Here is a 25,427-nt window from a genome sequence, read left to right as displayed (position 1 = left end):
TGTGTGTTTGCATGTGCCACTGTGTGTGTGTGCGTGTATCTGAAAAGGCCCTAGCTGAGTCCTGCATAAACAAGGCTGGACACGGTTCTTGCACTTGGCCTCTCATGATTAATCGAAGATCAACAACAAAACGACAGAACATTTAGCTTTTTCCACTTATCTTCTTTCACGATGGTGGAAGAAAAAAAAAAACAGGGCCGAGAGCAAGAGTTCAGTGTTTATGTTGTCATGAATGAACGTGACCAAAGAAAACACAGCTGACCTTCAGATTCTGTGGATTTTATTTGGAAAAAGTTTCAAGACGATAATGGGAGTCTTTTCTGATGCTGCATTTCAAACCAGTGTTCATTTATGACATCGGTCGAGGCTCCTGTTGAATTTGGAGATGGAAATAGCTGGGATGCACTTTAAAACATCATACAGTAGATGTATTTCAAGATTCTCCAAAAATGACTTGAACATTTGGACGAATCCATCTTTAATATGAAGGTGTTTACATACACAACAGATGAACAGTGTTTGACTCTTAAGTGCCTTTTAATGCAGAGTGCCCCAATTTAAGGACGATGCAGAAGCAAAAATTTCTTCAAGCATGCAAATGAGGCAACAACAGTTTGTTTAGGGCCAACAGTTGAATTTTCCTGACTGTCCAAGTAAATCACCTGATCTCAGTCCAACTAATGTGCAGTTGAAAGCTAAAATCCCTCGAAACAACCAGGAAGTGAAGCTAGCTGCAGTGCAGGCCTGGCTGAGCATCACTAGGAAAGATACCAAATATCTACTAACACAGTTACTGACTACAAAGATATAAAATAAGCATGCTGTTGGCCTACAGTATGTTTAAAAATGTCTACAATTGCTACACCATTCATCTAAAGAGGATGTAAAACACCCTCAAGTTGAAGCTGAGAGTACTGATCTGATAATGAGTACTGTTATCACTGATTGAATGGTTGAAGCAAAATGAATCAACACCAATTTTCATGAAACATTTGAGTCATTAATCAAACAAAAATACAATTTATGTGGTTACAACCTCTCAAATGTGAGGAATTGTTGTTTTTCTCTGTTTTATACTTTGTGTTTGTGTTTTGAACTTTTGGTTGGACAAAACAAATTATTTGAAAATGCCACATTAGGCTCTGGGAACTTGTAATAGCCATTACTGATTAATTAAAAACAAACAAAAAAAGATAGATTAGTAATTAGTTGGGGACCTGGTCCAAATCCAATGTATTGGAGTACAACAAGAAAATGTGTGACTGTCCTAATACTTTCTGACTGCACTGAATCTAGCATTTGTCTACACTGGTGCAATAATGTAATCATACAAAGTTTGTAACTTGGAGTTGGTAAAAATCAAACATCCACTGATAAAGCTGTGACAGCAGCCACACGGTTTGAAACAGCGGTGGGCGTCAGCGTAAGGTGGCGGTTTGTTGGCCGCGGCAGTTCTCCTCAACCCGGATGTGGACCATCAGCTGGTCCATTTAACCTGTTGAAACTCTGTGAGGCATGATGACCATGGGGACGGTCAGGGTCTTTGGTCATACAGACAACAGTAATGTGGTCTGACTTTCCACACAGCAGACCCCCCAAGTCTGATTCCTGGAGCAGTCAAAGTCTTGCATCTGAAAGTCACATACAGCCATTTAGAGCCAGTGGCCTGTACTGGTTCTCAGTGCCAGTGTGGCCTGTAATTGATCCCATCATTGCATTATGTGGGATCTAATAGGCCCTAGGTGAGGTGACCTTTGCTCCACCAGGTCTTTAACTCCCCCTTTCTGCTTGTCAGTTCTCCAAACCATCACCCATCTATCCCTTTCACCACCTTCTTCCATCCATTTCCCCCTTTCTTCTTCTTCACGCCTCCTCTCTCACCAGGTTTTAGCAGCCATGTTGAGCTCAGAGCCGTTTGAGCTTAACAAGCGAGACATGACATAGTTTATCCAGATCAGAGACACTGTTAGACGCAGGAGTTCCTTCATGTTATTTTCTCCCAGCTATCAGCTGAGTGAACAAAGAGACACCGGGATTGCAACTGGCTTCTCATGATGAACTCACGACCAGGATGTGGGGTTAAGCAAGTCCACCAGAAACAACATGGAAGAGGAGGCAGATCTCTTTTCTACAAGCATTGAGAAACGTTGTAGAAGCCTGATAAATCTTGTCCTGTAACCTCTGAATCTTCAGATTTGTCTCCCATTCCCAGTTGTTCAAAGCTGCATTGGGGTTTATCTCAGAGTACTTTGTATATTGTCTTTAGCTGGAGAGTCTTCCTAGAGACCTCTTGTACTTGTACAAAAGCCGAAAAGAGCGGGGCAGGGGGAAGGGTCACCTATTGCAGAGTGACCTCTGCTCTGCAGGGCCAAATGATAAGACATTTAAGGTCAAGGAGTGAACAATGGCCTGAGAGAGAGTCCACTCCAAAGACAACAAGCCGCAGAGTAGGAATTTGAAACTTTCACTTGCCTCAGAAAATCCTGAGGTAAAGCTTCAAGATGAGACATCATCCTTTCATTTGGTAAGAAATGAGCAGGGTCAATGATAGAAGGAGCTCAACCTGGAGGACTGGAAACTAGAGTGACGTATTGTTTGCCCTGCCACACACAGAGACTAAAATTTCCAGTTCCAGTTGTTTTACTTTCTAGTTTTCGTGGGACAGAGTGTGATTCCAGCTATTATCCATGGCTACGGTTCTCCTTTCCCATCGTCTTGCCTTTGTGTCTACAGTTTGATGGATCTTTACAGTCTCTCCTCTGAGGCTAATACAGTGGGACGAGCAGAGACTAATTGATCAAGGGAGAAGCAAATCTCAGTTTCACAGTCTGGGAGTCCAACCCTATTAGCTTTACGACGTGTGTCCAACCAGCGCAGCCTGGCCAGATCTCCTACAATCTCCGAGATCCCCGCAGATGGATGGGAAATTATAGCTACCATTTGTTGTTAGAGGGAGACGCATAGTTTTATTCATGCATCTTACTGAAGTAAATCTGCAGCAATCATTCATGCAATCTGAGAAACTGGATTTTCTGCATATTTGCTGTAAAAAAAAAAAAAATTGCAAATAACTGTTATATGGGATACTTAAAGCTTGTGAGGAATGGTCTGTGAAAGGAGGCTGAGGATAAGCTGACAAACAGGCAATGACGCTATAATGAAACAGTGGAATAATGACACATATGTTCCAATTTTACAGCGTTCATTGAACTGGGACAATATTTCAAGGATTAAAGATGACAGAGCATGATAGGCTTGCTCCTGAGTCCAGGGATCACGGCTGCATTCACATGCAAAGACATTACACTACACACACACACATACACACACACACACACACACACACACACACATTGAAGCTCATGTTTTTACTCCTCTTTCATATGAAAATTCATTTTTAATGACTGGCGAGCACAAAAAATGTCAATCACAATCAACCGTTTCCCTCCAAAAATTCACAAGTTAGCTACGATAACGGCATTGACGGTGTGCAAAAAAACAAATTAATTAAAAGCAGTATCAATTCATGCGCTATTGCAACATCTGACAAAGAGAGCAGAATGAAGAGAGCATGAGAGCAAGAGACAGTTGGCAAGGGTTGCCAGTTGAGAAAGCTCTATTCAGTCTCCCCAAGGTCCTTCATACTCACAGAGATGACAAAGAGCACCAGTTAATTAGCAAGAAGTAGCATCTCAAGGAGGACTGTGAAGAAAAACCTCCATTCATTCTCTCTGCTCACCTCTCGCTTATGAGAAAGACTGAAGGGCTGCGGGGAGGGGGGGGGGGTGGCGGTGAGTGGAGAGCCCGGCTGCCTGCATGGGGCTGCCTTGCTTGATTTAATTTAGACAGTCATTCCTTTAATTTGCAAGGTCATTGTATCTAACTGGGAGTTTCTATTGAGGCCGGCGAACGAGTGAAGGCCTTGGAGTGCAAGTCAACGATGCCCCCCCCCCCCCCCCCCCCCCCCTTTCTGTCTGCTGGATGAGATGCGGCCACGGAGGAGGAAAGAGGATGAGAGGGAAAGAATAAAGCGGAGAAGGGGGATTTGGAGAGAGGATGAAGTTTTAATTAAGGCACTTCTGCGTTTCTAAGCAGACTAATTTAGCCATAGTTCCTCACAAGTGTATGAGATGATTGAAACAGAGGTGAGGGAGAGGGCTGGAGGGGCTTAAAGTATCTTTTTTTTAGGGCAGTCTATATTAGATCTATTGTTCAAGAAGATCTGAAGTGACTGAATGTGTCATTGAAAAGAAAATAACAGTTGGAGAAAAAAAGACAACTTATCAGTTGGCCTACTTTCCCTCTACTGAAAAAAAAAAAAAAAAAAGATTCTACTTCCATCCCGTCATGCAGAGTTTGATTTCAAAACTTACAGTAAACCAGATGATTTTCGCTGAGAGAGCACATTAGGAAATCCAAGTAATGTAAAGACCTGAGGAATTAGCATTTACCACGGGACCAGGAGCAGAAGGGCAACAGCTTGCAGATAAATCTCTGATGGAGAGAACCTGGTTGGTTTAAATGCTGTTTTTGTTTCACTTGTTTAAATGGAGGCCTGATCAGAGCAAAGAACTCCCCGAGGTCCACAGGCTGAGGTGCAGACAAAGGTAGGCCCCGCTTGCACTCAGGTCCCTGAGGACTGAGGAATATGCAAAGCCCTGCACCTCCACACTGGAGCTGAATTTGAATGGCTTAAAACCAGGCTGCACCATAAGGAGGCAACATTCAGCGTCTTTAGCCACTTGGTTTTACATATAAAGGTTAGAAAATGTAAATGTATGACAGTGCCTGGGATGTAAAGGGTTTAAAAATGGAAATGCTAGTTTGTATAGTGTCACTGTTGGGAAAGAGGAAGGCTAATTAACAGTCAAACAAACAGAAATTAATGAATAACTGTAAAACTTTTTTTTTCTCTCTCTCTCACACACACGTGACCAGGGAGGGAAAACAGAGTAAAAAAAAGAGAGAGAGTTGAGTTCATTGCCTGTGACAGACAGTGTCAATCAAACCGCTGTGTGGAAAGCTTCACCGCCCAGGTCTTTGAGGGCGCATTGACTCACTGTTCATCTTCACTGCACAGTTCTACGCTGCTGAGGAACAACTACATCGGACTGGAGCTGCATTCAAAATGCCTGTTTGGCTTTTTCCTCTATTTTACTAAGCAGAAGACCTCATCCGACAGAATAATTTCCTTCTTTTGCTCTTTATTTCATTTGGTCTTTCATCCCTGGTACCTGTTTTGCTTTTTGATCTGCAGCAGTGGTGAAAATGATACAATACCACTACATATATACTCCATTAGAAGTAACAGTCAAATATCAGACCTTAAAAGTTTTAAGGCATAAAAACCAGAAAGAAATGCTTCTTTTCAGAGTGTTCAGACAATAAAAATCCCTAATATGGGTAAAAAGAACCCCAATATCTTATATTTTGGGGATTTTTCTCTCCTCTTAGATCAGTTGGTGGGTTAACATGAGCCTCTACAAGTTGAGTAACTTTTGTAAAATGCTTTAGAAAACGTCTTTAATTGTGTCATCAATTAATTACTTATTCAGAAGTCCAGAGAATTTGGACTTTTTCAAGCTTTTTCCCCACTTGACTCTCATGTTGAATGGAGGGTCTGCAAGGCAACTAAAACCATCACATAAAAGCACAATATCTTCATCTAAAACTAGAAGTAAAGATCCAGTAGCTCAAAAATGTATTTGCAAAGTATTTAGTAACTTAGTAAACGTACTTAGTGACCTCTGACCAGTCAGGTCCCTGTTGTGTCAGATGGATTCTTCCTGCAACCAGGAAACTGCTGACAGAAGCCACAACAGTGCTAACTAGGGCCTTTAGTGATGCAGGCTAATGGTTAGCCTGCCAGGATAACATCACCATTTCAGCATCTCTTTCACGTGTCAATAGGAAGGAAGACGACTGACAGAGGGCAGCACTTCTGTTTCCTGCCGCTGTTCAATCTGATCAGCTGTCAAAGCGGTTTACGGAGAGCATTACCGTTCAGATATGATATATATATTGAATGAGGGTTTATCTGACAGTGATGGAGATTTGTATCAAGTCACAAATATGAGAGGAATATAAACAGAAGAAACTAAGAAACACCACTTATTCACAAATATCTAATATTTAATTTGATGTCATTCCTATAAAGTTAAAAGTCTTCAGAGATAAATGAAGCCCAACGGTGTTAACGACATGTCATGAATATCCAAAAAGCAGCATCTTGCCTACAATGGTCAATATGGAAATTTGGATTGTCCATTTTGTGAGTCATGAACGTTTGTAAGCATGAAAAGGTTGAGAGAAAGGCGAAGACTTTTTTTTTTTTTTTTTTTTTAGGAGAAGAAGTGTGGAGACTTTTTTTTTTTTTTGGGAGAGAGAGAGGATGGTTTGAAGGGTTGTGCTCAAATCCCCGGAAAATTCAAAGTGAGAGAGTGGAGGGGGTGGATCTGCCAGAGGAGGAGGGTGGAGGGTGATGTATGGAAGCGTAAGAGTAAGAGTTTATTCACTGGCGTCTGAGGGAGCCTTTCAGAGCCACTGAGTGAGTGTCTATAGCGGGGCAATCAACCATAGGACTAGGAGGCTTTATCTCTAAAATACAACCCCACCTCCACCACCCCGCTCCACCCTTCAAACACACACACACACACACACATACACACACATATGCACACTGTCTCTCTCTCTCTCTCTCTCTCTCTCTCTCTCTCTCTCTCGCTCGCTCTCTGGTACCTGTGAGAGCCTCTCATGTGCGGCTAAGGGTGCCATTGAGGCAGACAGGAGGGAGAATGGCCTGTGAGGGACAAACAATCCTGAGGAGTCTATCATTCTGTGTGGTGTTGTCTTAGGCCTTGAATAGAGCCAGTGTGACCTCCCCACCACCACCACCACCACCACCTCCTCCCCCTTCTCTTTGCTCCATCTACCCCTCCTATATGCTGCCAACCCCTCTACCACCACCACCACCACCCAGCATCCCTAACCATCCTGCCAATATTGTCTGCCTAATTGTCAACTTCACTTGCACCAACAAGCGACTATCTCTTCCAGCCTCATTTTTGTGACCAAAACATTACTTAACCCTTACATACTGTTCATATTCTGACCCGTATCCCCTCAAAATTAGTCTTTAAACCAACTTCCTACCCCCCAAATCTATCTTTCATTCATAAATACCTCATCAGTCATTCATAAATTGGCGATTAAGCCTTAGTTAAGCTTTCCCAGAGCAGAGAGAGTGTATTATTTAGGTTTTACACTGTTTGTTTATGGAGAAACAACATTCAAAATCACATTATATTATGGGTATATGTTACCAAAGGCAGGAGAACATAACAGCCATATGATTTCAATGAATGTTATTGAATGTGAAGAATGCAAAATGTGCATCAGTTGCAATTTTTTTTAGAGTTATGGAATGAATATATTTCCATTTTTGTGTATTCTGGGTCACTTTAGGGGAAGTTATAAAATCTCAATCTAATATAATGGTGTTTAGGGTGTTTTTACTGCCCTCAGATTTGACCCGAGTAAGAAATTTAAGACATTTTCAACAAAACAATATTCTGTGTGTTACTGATGTAGACAGATTTGTGTTTATGTTTATGTATTTCTAACTATGCTAAGTGTTTATAATGTAATAATGATGTAGTGGAACGGCTTAATGCTGAAACATTCACTCTGTCTCAATTCCATACAAAATACTAACTCCACAAAAGTGTTTTTATGCAATTAGTGTACAAAACCGAATCACAGTTTTGTACAGACAGGAAATGATGAAGGTCGGTGCTGAGAGATCAATCAAAGTGTGACTCTGGATTGTTTCAGACAATTTGAAATTTTAAAATGCCACAGATTGGGGGCAGTTTTTTTTTTTTTTTTTTTAGAGGTTTTATTGCTTTATTTATATTTGCTTTGTTACTTTGTTGTCTGAGATGTCGCTGGATCTGTTGCACCATTTTTCACAATTTGTCTTTTTTTATTTTTGTATTTTACATTTTGTCATTTGGTAGACGTTTTGATCCAAAGTGACTTACATGTGATTTACATACACCTGTATGTCATAAATATCTATGCTGCCAAACTACTTCACATAATTATTAATGCCAGTATCTACATTTAATTGCTTATTAGATGCTCTTTTTCTCCAGTCATTAAGCTGCAATTACATTTAACACCAAATGTAAGGACTTCAAATTTGCCAACATAGAAGGATCAAAAAGGTTTTAGGCTCTGGACATTCAATAGTTTTAATAATTTGTTCACTTACACGTAAAAAACAGGTCAGGATCATTAATATGTCTGGGTTATTACTTGTTTATGAAAATTCCATACTTTAATTACATCTTAAAAGGGCGTTCATGTGAAAAACTATTTTAAAATGGGCAGATTAGATCCTACAGGTGTTTCTTCCTGTTTTCAAGTGAAAAACAAAGAGATCACAATTACAACCAACATGTTTATGAAACCCCCAGTTACAATCAAAAACTTCTAATGTTTGTTGCCAGTGATTGTAAAATGATTTTTTCTTCAATATGTGCACATGACAATTCCTATATGGTTAGGGAGAAATTGTGGTTATGGCATGGTTAAAGTTAAGTGACTAAATAAAACACTTGGTTTGAGTTAGGGAGGCATTGCGATTACAGTAAACACACACAAATAAACATTATTTGCAGATCTGTGACTGGACACAAACTCTGATCCCCTGCATGAAAGTTGAACGTGCTACACGCTCATCACCCAACACCACGACCTCCACAACTTTATTTCAGGGCTTCTTAGATAAAGCACACACCACTTCCTGCATTGGCACCGAACGCTGGCACTGAATGTTATTTGTTATCTTTGGAATCGTCATATGACATAACATAATTTTTAGGATACTAGTCTGAAAAAAAGGCAAGAGGCTGTAACGATGTGGGCGTGCTACTACAGAGAAACCAAGACACTGCACATTTTATACTACTCTGAGGCACTTGGCATGCAAAGTCACTTGCAAGGTTAACAGTGGATTTTATTTATTTATATTTAGCATGATGCTACAAGCTACATTTTACTATGTGTGCTTACATTACTTGATTGGCTAATTTAGTGTGTTGCCAGCAAAATCAACAAGATCAAGTAAGCAATCGTCTCTCCAACTATAACCAATTAGTTTTAGTTGCCTCTTATGAATTAATCGGTTTTGTAAAGGTCATGATATCATTTTGAAAAGCACTGACAAACTACCTATTTTGTTCTGTGGAGAGGAGATCTGGAAATCTGGTTCAATCATTTCATAAAAGAGCAAAAGTAAGAAAAGGCAGTGGTGGTGTAAACGCTGAAAATGCCTGCTAACTAACCCGACTAATAGTACAGACAGCTTCTGGGCACGTCTTACATCCAACCAATCCAATATTGCAATACTGTCACAGCGTGCTTATTGCATTTGTTACATTATTACATTGGTTACATTACAATAGTCAGATCATATAACAGTCATAAAAACCTAGCCGGGTGCATTTTTACACCACCACTATTGTTGGCCCTCTCTAAAAAGTCTCATTCTGCCTTTTCGCTTTAATGTAATGATTTAGTTCATGAAGTCATGTCTGAAGTCCAATTTCTGTCGGACAGAGACTCCTCCATTGAGCTCCGCTGTGTGGGAAAAGCAAGAGGACCATGACTTATTCAAACATATGGTCCTCTGATTGCCACTGCCTGATCTGTCTGCAGCATCTGTTGCCAAGTGCGCCACACAGACACTGTGACCAACAGCCTTGTGTATGTGTATGTGTGTGTGTGTGTGTGTTAGTGTAAATGACGCGAAGGGAAGGCCAGGGGGGCACGCAGGGTGGGTGCAGGGGGTACAGGGAGGGCACGGGGCTGGTGGCCGCTGGGGTAAGGTGGGGGGTACGAGGGCAACAGAAGGGTGTAAAGAGAAAGGCAGAGAATACAGTCATTACCCACCCAAGGCTATTCCTCTCTGGCCCATTAGCTGCTGGCGGCCGTGACCAATTGGGTTTTGTCGCTCCTAGCAGGGTCATCCAGTGGTGGTCTGGGCCTTTTCTATAATGGACGCTCACTCAGCCGTCCTCACACAAAACCTTAAAGAGGGGAAAGAAAATTCTCTCCCTGACTCTCTTCTCCTCTCCCTCTCGGTTTAAAAAGACCCAGTCAGGCAAGAAAGAGAAAGAGTGAAAAGTGATCATGAAAAGAGATTTGTTGCAATGTGAGGCGCGCGGGGAAGTGATCGTTTAGCCACACGTGGGGTGAAGGGACTCCATGGCGGTGGGTCTTGTTAACCCTCTTGACTCGTATGCCAGAAAACCAAATCAAATTGTTCCGTGCTTCAAAGTCTGAGGACGTGGTTCCTTGTGGGAAAAGCTCACAACTTCACAACTGGCGGCGTGTGTAATTTTCAAAGTGGAAAGGAGGAATTTGAATGGGCCATAGCAGATTATCCAGTGTGTATGAACACTGATCCTTGAACTCGGTTAAAATGGTACTACCGACACAGGAAAGATGTTTCTCTGTATTTCTAGTTTGATTCGATGTCGTGGCTCGACAGAAACAGGTGCGAGAGAGGTGACGAAGGCTTGAAATTAATGTTAAAAGAGCCTCAGAGGTATGAATTTTATTTATCAGATTTCCTGAAAGAAGTAAAGCTCCCTGTTCCAAGTAGATTTTCGTTACTGAAATATTAGCTTAAATCATCTAAATCAAAGCATATTTTCATCATATCACTATTGTTGCATGAAAACCTCCAGAATTTCAAGTAAGCAAGCAAGTTCAAAGAATTTAATATTTCTCTAGCAGCTGAAAGATTCACATTTTCTTAAAATTCTATGAAAACAAAAAGCTAAAACCTGTTTGTCTGCTCCTGAAATGTTCCAGATTTTGGAGATTTGACAATTGTGTGCACATAAATGTATATTCTATCCAGTAAGAGTTGTGTACGTCTGTCTGTGTGTGGGTGTTTTTTTTGTCCAGTCCGAAGCAGAATAAAAGGCCAGTTAGCCACCTAGCGGGCTACTAATTCTCCATGTCAAATACAATGGCTGCAATTATATGGTAATCAGTGTTGGTGGCTCATACCTTTCTGCTGCTTTCTGTGAGTGTGTGTCTGGCCAAGCTGCTCCTCAGGGAGACGGTTAGTCACGGCTTATTATTGACCCATTAGACACCCGTCCCACTGGCAGAAAGAAACCAGTCGGCTCACAGGCCGCGCTGCATTCACTGAACAACAACAACGAGAGAGAGAGAGAGAGACTGAAAATGAAGTTAATCATTTTGGTATCTATGGATGTAATGAATGAACTCATAAGTGCCGGATTGTGATTCAGATCGTTATCTTTAAAAGGATCATACCAATGGTTTTGTATGTTTTACATCATAACTAACCATTTTACAAAGCATGTTGCTGTTTTTTAAGCATTTTAATGTATTTTTCTACCATTGGAGGCAGCCATTGATTTATCTGGAAGACATTAAAAATCAATTAGGAGACTTAAAATTTTGAAATCAATATGCACTTAAACTTCAAAACCACTAAGTGATAATTAACTTTAACAAAAATGAACACAGACTTGTTTGGACTGTGATGGATTACACTAAAGCAAGTTTTAAGAGTCTGCTCATTTATTTCTCTACACAAATTAATGGAAAGCAATGGCTGCCCTGAACTGTAGGAAAAGTGCATCTACAAATATTAAACTGTGCATTCAAAGCGTGCATTCAAAAACAGTCAGAAGAAATGGAAACTGGATGGTTTGTGGTAAATGAGCTAAAACTTGCAAACACACGTGTCTTTCCACTCACGCTTCCTGAAAATGCTGAACAATAGTTGCCAGATTTTTTGTTTTAAAGCACTTGTTTGTTGATTGTTTACTCCTGAACATCCTTTTTAAAAAAAAAAAAAGATTATCATGCAAAGCACATTCATAACATGACGTAAGCCTGTGAGGATCTTCTCTTTGAAAACATGTCCGCTCTTTGTCGTTTCTTCTCTTCGTCATATAATCGACAAATGTGTTGTTTTAATATAATCCCCCAGATCTGTCAACTCTGAAGCCTGCCCTCTGCCCCCCATCCCTCCACTCCTCCCACCCCACAACACACCCACACAGACCCCTCTGCCACCTCCTCTCCAGTCCCCACCCCTGCAAAGCAAAGCTCTCTTTGTTAACCTAATGTGCTTTTACCAGTTGCTTTCTGCCAGGGAGACATCTGCTGTGTGCAACCAGTCAATATTGTGAGGACAGTTCAAAGCGGCCAGTTCATTATCTGTGTCAGCTTAACAACCCGAAGGTAGCGGTCTAAGGGACACAAGGAGGAGGAGGAGGTGGAGGGGGAGGAGGAGAGGAGGGGGACACAATGTGTGAAGACACAATGGACTCCTCATTAACCAGTGATTTATCATGATGGGATGCCCAGTTCAACCTTTGCCCCCCTGCACACACACTCACACCTCTAGAAAGGGATCCTATTGTTGGAGAAAGAAGAGAGGACTGTGAAAGTGGAGTTGAAAGCGAAATGATATAGTTAAAAAGTCAAATGAAAAGTAAAAGTGAAAGAAAATCATCCGTAGCTGGAGTGTGTCCCATTTTGAGAGTGTGTGAGAATAGATACCCGGCAAAAGGACCAAAACACTCAAACGTCTGTGCTTTTCTTCGTTTTAAAATAGTGAAACTAATAAAAAAAAAAGAAGCTGGTAGTTTGCTTCCATGGTTATTGCAACTTTTGCAACTTTCTTTATGCTTCTCTCGTTCTATTTTAAACATTTTACCATCAAGGACAATCTTTCAATGCACTTTTTGATTTCTCAGACCGCCACATCCTCTTGTACCAATCTGTGAGAAAAGTCGGCGCCCCTAATGGTCAACTTTATTAAACATTACACACAATCTGATTCACACCGTAAAAATCGTCCTTTTGCATCAGACACACCCTCCCTTTCCTCAGTCGGGCTTTATGAAAGTCAGATCTCCAGGTCATGATGATATCATACATGTCAGAGAGCCTCTAAAGATGCTCCATGCATGCATATGCAAGGAGATCATAGTCCGTCCTCAGCCGCTCTGCCCTCACAGAGACGGAGCCTCCTCTTGCACATAAAGGCTGTATAATGAGCGTTTAATGTATGGCTTCTCAAAATGCAAGAGAAAAGGGGAATATTCAACGTGGCCCATGTGGTGGTTTTGTAAAGCTGCTCCACCGAGGAACACACCCCTTTTCACTTTCTCCTTTTCCATCCTTTCCATGCAAACCCCCCCCCCCCCTCACCCTCCACTCCACTCCATGCCTCCCTCCCTTTCTGAATCCATTTGCCTAAATCAATCTCACAGGAGGCGGTCGTGGATAATGTACCAGCCAGGGTTTGTAAACCGTTTTGTTAACAATGCATTTTGAAAAGAAAAGAGGAGGAGAGGAGAGAAATAAAGCGAGACACAGAGAGAGAGAGAGAGAGAGAAGGAGAGAGGGAGAAATGGGCAGAAGGGTGCTGAAAGAGGAACAGTTGGGTGGGTGTGGTGCGCTGCGCTGTTTCGGACAGGCCCTGTCGACTGGTGACACCCCTGTCCCATCTCCTCCTCCCTCGGCTAAAGCCTGCATCCGCCCAATTCGGTCCAGTCCTCGCTTTAGTCACACCACCTGCCTTCACCATTCTTCAACACATACCCACCCGTCCACTGACAGGACGAACAGACGGAATAAACCCCCGTAACTCAAGTCTCAACGCCCCTCACACACACACACACACACACACAACTTAAGTAAATGCACGTATACACAATGACTGAGCTAGTGTCCCCCTTTATAGGATTATAGTGATCAATAAGGAGCAATGAGAGATGATCATGGTCAATTTCTCAATCATGTCAATATTCTGCTCTGTGTTAACGGGGGAGACAGAGACACATGTGACTTTTCCCCCTATTCTTAAAACTCACAAGGGAGCGTGTCAGTGATATAATGCTTATCCTGTTATTAATTATGCTTTAATTGCTTTAATGCTTTAATTTATACGACCTTAAGCTGCCTTTCAAAGAATCATGAGATAAAATCATAGCTAATAACCACAACACCAGATTAGGATAGGTTAGCTAAAAAGATCCTCATTTTTATTAGTATTTAATAAAGTTTATTAGTATTATTACCTCATAACTAAAATGAACAGCAACAGAAGTTGGAGTAAAAAACAATTTCTTTAAGGCACTTTTTTAAATGTTTGTAATAATATTTCTGTCTGTCTGTCCCATCTTGCTGTGATCATATATATATAATGTTCTCAGGTTTCTCTTGCCAAAGAGATCTTGATCTCTAAGATTTCCTGAATGACTGACTGACTGACTGAATGAATGAATCAATGGGATGCATCCCAGCCTTTTGCTTTGTGCGTCCTCCAACTTGCAAATTTGCAGCTTTGTTAGGAGTTTCTCTTGTTTATCATTTGTTTTCCACCATTTGCTTTGCTTGTGCAAGAAAAAAGTGAATGTAACGGTGTTTTTAACATGTTCATGAAAGCAACATCAATTTATGACTGAAAATAAGATCTTAAAATCCCCCCAAAATGAGAAATGGTCAAACAAACACACGTTCGTTGCTAAAAGCTTGCAGACGAGAGAAAACAAGCCCTCACTCCAACTTCTTAACTTGGAAATTTGACTGACAACGCAGGAGTTGTTGCTGCACACACACACACACACACACACACACACACAAATATGGGAGCTGTATCCATTTTGTATTCTTGACTACTGAGCAGAAGGATTTACGGCTTCAGTGCTTTGGTCATGAGAAGGTGATAGCTGTTGAACCAGTGGAGAACACATTTCAACTTTCTGGTGACAAATCTGTTTAAGCATTTAAATTTACCTAAAAGATCACCAGTTTTCAAGTTAATTCATCTATAATGAGTTCATGGAAAAATACACACTCACAAAAAATATATGATCAGTGCAAAAATATACTCAACACAATAATCATCTTTATCATGGTGCTTTATAATGATGATTTAAGCAAAATGATTCCCATTCTTTCATCTTTCAGTTTTGTCTGTTCAGGCTGTACAACCAACGGTTCAACTGCTTCTCTACAAGTTAGTAGTGACACATCTTATCAGTGGGGACCTGTTTCTCCGTGTTCCCTACATCGGGCTACTTTGCCTATCAAAGCTCCTTTTAGCCTGAGGACGACTGGGCCAGTTTGACACCATATTCCCCCAGGGCCCTCTCAGATCTCCACCAAAGCACCCATTACTGGATCATAAGCTGCAGAATCAGGCTACACTGGACAGGAATCCCCAGAAGAGTCCCACGGATCGGGGCTGATTTGCAACATAAGCCCCCCTGTGATTGCCCATTAGCCCCTGTCCCCACTGACAGCTAGCAGGGTAGCATGTGTAGTTCTATCCAGCTCCTGCGCACTGCCATTGAAGGTTTGCAACCATTACGTTCCCTAATTGGCAGTGAGGTGTATTAGGAGAGGTCGTGGCTACGGGGAATTGATAGTGACATCTGATCTGATGTCCACTTAAAATGAAGACAATGTTGAGTCATAGAGTGCTGACAGAAGAGTATTCCTCTGGGATGCTGCTCAGGATCTGATGATTGATGGGTTATTATAATACAAGCCCCCTGTGTCAAGACTGATTTTCCTCTGTCTGTTTTCTTTGGTCCAGACCACAGTTAATGTTTTTACTGTATGGCAGTTTTATGTTTGGTTCATTTATGTTTATACTCACCAATTAAAAGTGAGCCAGGGCTTGTGAACAAATTTTCAGGGTCTCAAAATTAACTTTTTTAGTTTTTTTTTTTATTTTTAGTCACCTGTATTCCTGCCACAGACGAGATATCGGCTCATTTTCAATAAGAGCACTTGAAGAAATTTTGAGATTTCACACACTATTGGTAAAGTGCTGTTCTCTCATTAATACTGGGAGCATATACAATGTTCAGACATATTTGCTTTTAAATATTTTAAAGAAATTAGATAATAAACATCAACATCTCCTTATATACTAGTGTTAGTTGAATATGTTGTCACTCCGAACTGCATCATAGTTCTCTTGGAAGGGAAGCATTTTGGTGCAGTTTTTTTGAGTTCTTCTCTGGTCAAATGAATCAAACGATGAGAAGATACATTCTGGAGGCCAGAAAAAGTCAGCGATTATACAATATGGCCATTAAATAAGAAATAATAACCATCTACCAAACTAAAACTAAGATAACAGAGTGAATCATTTCAGAGACAACACGTGGCTGTATCATTTTGGAGGTAGATGCACCAGGGAAACTCAGCTGACCTGTGGATGGAAAACAAGTGTGTTTACATGTACTTAAATAACCAGGTTGCTGTTGGCTTTCTGCAGTAATCTGATCTCTCAAATGCAATGTAAACAATAAAGCTGATTTCTTGGCCACATATAGAGTAGGTGTGACCAAGGTTTATAATGTGTTTTACGTGTACAAAATAACACTGAAAAAGACTTCAAACAGAGGGATGCATCCTTGTATTAAAAATAATTTTATTTAGAGTCTGATTAAAATAGACACTGACACCAAGTAGCCTCTATAAGTCTATGTGAGTCAGTTTCCACAGCTGAACAGTTTTACTATTCATGAAATTCAGACACATTTGTGCTATTAGGAAAAGCTGTTTCTTTACTTTGCTGCCACTCCAAATACTTTGACAATATATTTTGGCTTTTATAGGAAACATCTGAGAGAGGTTGCACACAAAGTCCAAAGTACTTTTTCAAGATACATGTTTGCTAGCTGTAAACCATGACTGTTATGTTATGACTGATACTATTAAAGCAGCAAACACAACTGATTTATCTGTTCAAAACTTTGCAGATGCATCAGAGACCACAACGGATCCACTCAGAGCTTCTCCAACCACCCACAATCAGTCAGAACAAAGCGACACATGAGCCAAGCTTGTCAAGTTTGTCTGCTTGTGGTCTACAGATCAGAGCGCACCGACACCGAGTGTGGTCCATCAACAGCCTTTCCTAATCAACCCCGTTGCCCCCTGCCTTTTACCCGCCAGCCCTCAACATGTCTCGCTGTGTTTACACACGCTGATTAGTTTGGTAAGTGTACAGAATGTCCCAAGGACGGTGATCTCTGAATCAATGTGCCCCTGAGTCCCATCCTTTATCTTCCCATCCCTCTGTCACAAAAGCCAGAGATCCTCTTGGAATCAGGGAGAGAAATTAGGGGATCAGAGTCGGCCGACTCCTGAGCAAACAGACTGAGCTAATGGACCAGCCGCTTTCTCCTCCCCTCAAATTATTAGCGGAGCGAGGGAATGTAGCCAGTCCAGTCATGATGATAATGCTAAAGCTCGCTAATCCTTTACACACACATGCTGGCCTCACACTCTCCTTGATACACACACGGCTACCGGGGTAATCACTCCACCACCCAGGCAGTGGGAGAGGATGGGAGAGCGCGAGAGCAAAGGAATGAGACTGAGAAAGTATATACATACACATGGCATGGTTCCCAGGAGTCTAGACATTGTCGAAGGTTTTAGAGATGTGAGAAAAATTAGGAGAGGATCCTGCACATGGTTGGAAGATTAAAGCTTTAAACATAGCTTTTATTTATGCAGGCTTCAACTTGACATAAGTGTCATCAAACTCTGGACAGTATATGGGATCTCCATTTTTTGTGGTTGAGGCCTCCACGGCGTCTTCATAACTTTGAGTCCTTGAATTTTCATCAACTAGAGCTTGATAGTAATCGAAAAGTCTTTGAAGACTCTATAGGGGAAACTTGGCACACATGGGAACACACAGGTAACCCAATACAAACCTCTGAAAATCTTCCCCCTCCTGTCCATCAACACATGGAGGCCAGTCTCCTCCAGGTTTAGGTTAGCAACAGCTGGCTAAAGCAGAATATGCTAATTCCAGTTCTTGGGAGGAGTACTTTGGGCTTATGAGGGATTAGCGCTTGTTGGCCAGCCCTGACTCCCTGCTGAGCAAGCACGCTAATACAGGTGTTAGTAAACTGGCATTAGACTCCAGCTAATTAGCTTCCATTCACCGAGTGATTGTCCAGCCAGCTCTGCCATTTGTAGTAGTGTTTGCTCATCGGCAGGGAGGTCTCTGTGCTGTGGTGGGTCCGTCATGATCTGACATGATCTCCCTTCTTCCTTCTTTCAGTCTCCCCGTAGGCCACTGGACAGCAGGGCCCATCCAAGAGACAGACTCAAGCCTGTTCTGTAAGAGCCAGAAGCCAAGAGATAGGAACAGAGGAGAGCCAGCAGCATCACATTGAGGCAGTGCCCACAATAATTTGGCCTCCCAGGCACACTAAGCCAACATTCCCCGCCACCAAAAACAGTCTTGTCTATTATTATAATGTGATAAAACTTTCAGAGGACAACTCTCAATCACCTGAAACTCCCTCTGTGCTTATTTATTTGGTCTTTCAGTTCAGTCAATCCCACTATATAGGTGTTGACATTAAAAGATAATTCCAGTTTATAACTTCGATCATATTTTCGTAGTTCTATTTGTAGTTATTCCTGTGATAATCTGAGAGCTGAAACTGGACTTCAGGGTTTCAGAAGTAAGAAAGGAAGGAAGTCAGTCTAAACTGTGATACATGTAAACAACAGACAGTTTGGGTAATAATTTTACCCTTCGCCTTTGGCTAACATGGAGGTTTGCTTAAAACCAACGGTCTGACTGCTTGTGTTGCTTGTTCTGTCTGACCTCTTTTTAGCAATAACGTCACACTCCCAGATCTAAACAAAAGAAATTACAATATCTGTACTGTGTGATGAGCTATATAACAACACCAAAATGTGATCAAAAAGAGAGCTGGAGGCAACATAATAGAGCTTTGCCCTGCTAAGATAGAGCAGATATCAATATATACACACACAAAACACCACAATATGGCAAATGTAATCAAATTTATGTTCAGCACAATTCTTATGTTTTTTTTTACCATGGACAAAACTGTTAATTACAATTTATTATCTTTTTTACTTTTGTAAAAAAAAAACAAAAAAAAACACAATAATATTGAATTACTGTCCAGCCCTCCGTTTAACCAGACTTTAAGTGTTAGTAGAGAACAAAGAAGAGATTTGAGATTTGTTTGCATGAATCAGCTGATCTCTGTCTATATTTCAGTTATGCATTAATTTACAATAAAATTAAAAGAAAAAAACCCACACTATTAAGTGTGATTGCCTTGAATTTTGAGTTTTTTTAAATGGGGAACAGAGTTCATAAGAACATAAGGCCAGAAACATTTTCAACCCGTAGACATGAAAAGCAGCATAACTGGAGTTGACACTGATTTGATGACATTTTCAGTATTTTGTCCTCCAGAGACACAAAGGCGTTGCTCAAATTCAATTTCTGCAAAATAGTAAGATGTGTTAGGTCTTTGCACAAAAAAGTAATATACCATTTCTGTTTATTACGATAACTGCTCCATGTTTGCATGTGTGATGGACGATTGACCGAGTATGAATATAGGAGGTGGACAGGAATTGAAAGATGGGTATTACGTGGCCTTCACTGATGCTGGATGTGGGAAAGAGACTAAAGGTTAGTTGGTTGACATTCCCGAAGCCGTTCTGCCGGGGATGTCGGCAGTTCAAAGCAGTCATTAAGCCTCAACCGTCCTGCCACAAAGGAGAGATTTAAGACAGCAAATAGATCTGATAGTGAAAACTCAAAGCCAAACAGAAATATCCACTAAGAGGCTTTGGTGCATTATGCTTTTACTACCCCATACAAGACCGTACAGATTTAACTGTTTCAAGTTTAATATTCTCCTGGGAAAGTCTGGTCGTAATTGATCATCTGCCCGTTTCATGTTACCCATTGAGAATTTGATAAGTAAAAACCAGATAACTAATCATAAATATCGGCATTTCATAAAGTCACAGAGGTCTTAAACTCTGCAAGATCATACTTGACTGAAATCAAAGAACATATCGACTAACTATACCTCTGAAATATGTTTAATATTGAAAAAGGGATTGTAAGCCTTGAATAGTGTTAGCATAACTTTCAGAGAAAAAGCAATCTGATGTCAATCAGTTGAATGACTTTAACAAAGCGATGCTGATGAAAAGGACTCACAGGCCAATACACATCCATTCAGACTGTGGGGTTTGCAGCTCAGCAACAGAACAAAGGCTACTGTACACTTAAATGAGGAAACAGCTTTCAGGAGATGTGACACAATGACATATTTGTGAAAATAACAAAAATGGAGTTTGGTTTCAGACTTGCTGGTCAATGGGTATAAGGGAGGGATGATCAGCAATTTGTGTCACCATCTCCTTTTGTCGTGTACTAGTTTCGGTCTCTGTGCTAACATATGGTGGCGAATTCTTCTGTGAATGGCTTGGAAGTTATTTTGCTGAGCTTAGTGATGACCAATTAAACTTTTTAACAGCATCAAAATTCATTTGCTCATCTTTGTTTCTCTTTTAGGCCATTTTTTGGGGGGGCTTTCTGTGAATTTTTGCTTTTGTAGTTTCATAAGGTTTCCTCTTTAATCCCCATACAACATCAGTCATCTAAATAAGCAAGAAATGATAAAAGGTGCAGCCAGGTGACCCAGTGACATTTACAGTTTTGTTTCTACTTCAGGTATGCTAGTCTGACTCAACAGATGTGTACTGTTACAATACTCATCCCAATTCACCAACTATTGTTTTCTCTGCTTCCTTCGTCTCTCTTTTGTGTTCACTGTTGGGGTTTTCCCCCCTGTCAGAAACAACCACAAGCACTTGTGCTACCACACTACTACACATACACTACAGATGGCAAATTTTATGTCACGCAGATCCTCGAGGCCACATGGATACGGAACGTGTTATAAAACTATAGACAATTGGTTTGAGAAACCCAGAAGTTTTCTTTTTCATGTACCTTAGGATGATAATGACTTTTTTTTTTTCCAGTGCTGGATTAGAGGAAGCAATACAAGACTAGTTTGTTGTACACATTGCTCTCTCCTTTCCATTCTTCACATATTCTGCACAGGAGCAGAGAATGTATGAACCGCAGGTAAAAAAAAAAAAAAAAAAAAAAAAAAAATTACAAAACAAAACCAAACAAAACAAAATTTGTCATTCATTTCATTGGTCACTTTATGTCTCTGTGTGAAAATAATCCCTCAAACACCTCGAAAAGTTGTGGGACGTCCATGCCTTCTTATTTATTTATGGCATTTGTTAAGCTTGAAAAACAGTTTATTTCAAGCTAGATTTCTGACTGTAAGTTTCTTTTGAAAATTATGGTAATTAAAAAGGCTCCTTTAAATGCTCAAATGAAGGAAATGTAAGATGGATACAAATATAAGATAACTAAATGACACACTCATAGACTGAGACAGATAAATAGACAGACAGTATGCTAGTTAGCAGCAGGTTAGCCAGATGTGCTAGTGCAGTCTTATCTCTACCTGCTGGGAGCTGCCAGGTCCCCCAGACTCTTTTTAGGATCTTCTATTGAAAAACAGTAATAATCTATTTGCTCTTTTAATGAGTGCATTGTTTCTCAGAGGAGGAAAAGCAGGTCTCATTGCTGCTTAGCTGCAGCTCTTTGAGCAGGGAAAGCTCCTCTGAGCACCACTGGTACTCTGCTTTGCCTCGAACATATTGTGAAGGTCTGAGCCTCAAGTCTGAGCCTGTAACAAAGCTTGAGGAAGACTCTGAGCCTCTGTCCTACTGTGGAGTTACTTTATTGTACCTTTTTTCACAGCTGATCAGAGGATCTGGCAGCTGGTATGGCCTTTTAACGCCTGAAACATTTGATTTTCCCTTTAAATTTCCCCTGAAGTTTCTTTAAATTGAGAAAAAAACTGCTTCAACACTTACTATACATTTTTTTTGTTTTTTAAAATTTTAACCAGGTATTGATGTTAATTGCATATAATTTGCATAATTATATAATCAATTGTATATCTATATATGAAAAACCAGTGAAAATCTGATTATACCTCAATAATATAAAATCAGATAATATATACAAATTTGCACCGTGCCTGCCGTGTAGTTTACAAAGTGCATTTTCTCTCATTTCTCTCTTAAAGAAACATTTCTGGCCTGCTCTGATTGAAAGACCACTGTGTTTACAGGAGGAGACAGACATTTTTCGGGTGCATGGGGACATAATATCCTGGTGAAAACCAGCCTGAATCAATCTCCTCCTTTAAAAAAAATTACATTTTTCAGTAAAGCTCAACCAGTCAAGGCACATTGCCGCCCATCTAGAGCCTGGTTCTGCTTGAGGTTTCATCCTGTTAAAGGAAGCTTTTGCCAAGTGCTTGCTCATGGAGGAATTGTTGGGTCTCTGTAAATTAAAGAATACAGTCTTGACCTGCTCTATGTGAATAGTGCCCTGAGATAACTTTTGTTATGATTTGGCGCTATATAAATAAAATTGAATTGAGTAAAAATCTGTAAAAATCATAAATAATCATGAGCATCATGTCTTCTATCTGTATCTGCTATCTCCAACACTTCATTGAAGCCAAATTATGTTTTCAGCTAAATAAATCAAAAGAAAAAACTTTTTTGCTGTTCATAAAAACGACTTGACTTTATGGACACTGAAATATTCATGGATCTGTCATCATGTGGACGATAAAACACATGAAACATTGCAGATTAATTACTATTGAAATGTATGACAATAAATGGATATCTGAGCAGAAGGTCACAGAGAAGCAAAAGGCATCATCTTGACTATTGTTCACACCAGCTGCATCAGTAGACACAGCAACAAATAATGGCAACAGTCGGCTCTAATGATGGAGGCCTCTCTCATAACACACACACACACACATCATAGGTACCATCGAACCCTGCATCTTGATCAGACAGTGCCTCTCTAATTGAGCTAATCCCCACTTCAGGATCAGTGCTGTCCCCCGAGGTCTGACCCTCCACCCCTGCCTGTCTCCTGCTCTCACTGTCTCAGCTCTCAGCTTAAACCTCCCATCCCCTCTGTGGCTCATGTGGACTGTAAAGCTGTTTATTGGGAGACAATGGGCAGCAGATTGTGCTGTCAGGCTCCATTAATTACCATCATTAGCATCACACTCCAGAGTCTGTGGAAAGGGGGTCCTAAACCTTAAGCTGTGTTTGAGTGTGTGTCTGTGTATCTGTGTTTGTGTGTGACACATGTCTACATTTAGGCATGTGTGTATATTTGTGTGTTTCATTTGGAAATATGCCTAGAATGTAATTTAGTCTGAACTAGTTTTCCAGGAGCAACATGAGGTAATCTAATATTATATAAGAAATTTCATGTTTCCTGCATTGTAATCTGTCATACCTTAATATCTACAGAATTTCAGCATCTGCTTCAGTGAAATAAAAAATAATTCATTCTCTGGGAGTGTAACAATCTATCATGTGGCACAATATATCATAATAAAAAAAATGTGTCAGTATGCAGAATGGCTGAATAATATGCATAATTGATCACAAATCAATCACAATATTAATTAAATGTGATCTCCTGAAATCTGCTACTTTTGTTAAATGCCCTAGGGCGCAATCAGATGTCATCAATTAACACTTTGAACTGTCAGAGCTCTCAACTGCTGTCTGACAGTGGTAACAAGCTCAAATTCTTAAAAACAAATAAGATGTTTAAATCGCAGTTTGTGTCCAACTGAGTTCAGACATTTTGTTATCCTTACATGGACTTTCTCATCTTGACATTTTTATTCTCCTGCTTGGTTTTATATAGTTAAAAACCTTGTAAAAACAGATTTGATTATTTGCATTCTGCTCTAAAATGTGTAAGAAAAACTTAAAGAAAAGATTGGTGAAACCCTTTACACTTTCCTCTACATTTTAACGCCTAAATAGAAATAAATTCATACAGTTTGTGTTTGTTCCAACTTTTACGAAACTGAGCTGACTTTACACCTGCTTTCCTTTGCACTTGCAGTCAGGCTTTGATTGTCTCAACTGTAGAAGTTGCATGTAACACATGGTACTTTTTTGAAGACATATAAAGAAAAAGTCCTTCTATGTCTAGAGCATTTGGGCCCCAAAGGCTCTGGAATGATCTGCTTGACAAATCAGGTTAGTTGAATCAATAACAGTTTTGTTTAATTTCATTTAAGTGGTTCTGTTTTTGTGTTTTAAAATGTATATTTCCATTAACTTATATTAATTGCTTTTACCTGTCTTATCTAGATGACCTCATAATTTGATGGTATTTTAATTTGCTCCCTTGTGTGAAACACTTTGTAACTTGGGTTTTGGTATAATCAGGTTTTAACTGTCTATTAATATTTGAAAATGCCTTCATATATTTGCAAACTACTGATATCAGCCAAAACCAACGTTAAGTAGAACTTTTTGTTTGTTCTACAGAATGAAATCAGTATTAGCCAGTACAGGTGAGAAAATATTGAATATTGGTACAAAGAGCCACATCACTGCATTCTTTGTAAGCCATTATTTTATACTGGTCTAGAAGCTAATCCTGTCTGATTAGGACTTCAGGTGAAGTGTGGCGGTCAGCAGTGACAGAGACATCAAACGTTATGCAATGTTGAGAAAATGTGGGAGGGACTGTGATTGAAGTATAAAGAATGCGAATAAGCCAATGAAAACCAACTCTTTATGATCCATATGTCCTTCAGTGCAAGTTAATCAATGGTCAAACGCAATTGACCACTGGCCACCATTGGTATTTCCACCTCCAGCAGTGGAGCTCTAAAAGGAAATTGAACCACGTTTCTGCCACGCACCCACTGAGGCATAAGCCTTCTTACTCCAACTTCCTGTCTGATCAATGTGTGAGACAATAACTCAACAGGTGCGACAGACAGGAGCCCAGCGGCAGCTTTCCTCCCCACTGCTAGCCCCAATTAGCACCCACGGCTCAGGAACAAAGAGGCGACATTTCATTTCAGCAGAGCGCCAGTTTAAGGCCTCTTCTCTCAACCTCAGCCTCTTTTCTTTCTGTCTCTTACTGCTGACATCTTTAAAGGATCATCCCTGGCTCCATCATATTCTATTAGATTGGGTCGATGCCTTGTGTTCGAAGTGGCAGGGGTGTTAAAAACATGGGGTGTTGATGAATTCATTGCATGTGACTAGACTTGCTTTCTTTGTGTGGAGGTTTTTGCTAATGAAACCCCCTGAAGGTCTGACAAAAGGCAAAGACATTTTTCAGGGTTTGGATCACACTCCAGGTCCAGGCTGGATTTCCTGACCAAATTACACACCATTTCCTGACCATATGACACATGTACACTGCCATCCCAAACAACTTTTCAACTTATACTGAAAGACTAGATCCAATACTTTCAAATTTATTTAAAATCCTTTCTTTATGAGATTTATACAGTGCCTGATACACTCATCCAAGGAAACACAACCAAAACCAGATAGGTCACAGTGCCACATGTAATGGAAATGGA

General features: G+C 40.4%; 1 protein-coding gene across 2 annotated transcripts in view; it reads right to left on the bottom strand.

Moving 5' to 3' along the window:
* The window catches only part of dbx1a (developing brain homeobox 1a), a 36,905-nt gene that overhangs the window by 9,162 nt on the left and 2,316 nt on the right, over positions 1 to 25,427 (bottom strand). The window contains exon 2 of one of the 2 annotated variants that reach the window (XM_044355686.1): positions 11,086 to 11,226. The gene's annotated coding sequence lies outside the window, so the exon portion shown is untranslated. Of the gene's footprint in view, positions 1 to 11,085; positions 11,227 to 17,562; positions 18,221 to 25,427 lie in introns of those variants that run through there. The other variant, XR_006404084.1, reaches the window with a different exon arrangement.

Source organism: Thunnus albacares, chromosome 1, assembly GCF_914725855.1.
Source record: "Thunnus albacares chromosome 1, fThuAlb1.1, whole genome shotgun sequence".
Taxonomy (NCBI): Eukaryota; Metazoa; Chordata; class Actinopteri; order Scombriformes; family Scombridae; genus Thunnus; species Thunnus albacares.
Note: the sequence above shows the minus strand (reverse complement) of the source record. Positions and strands in the feature narration are given on the sequence as shown.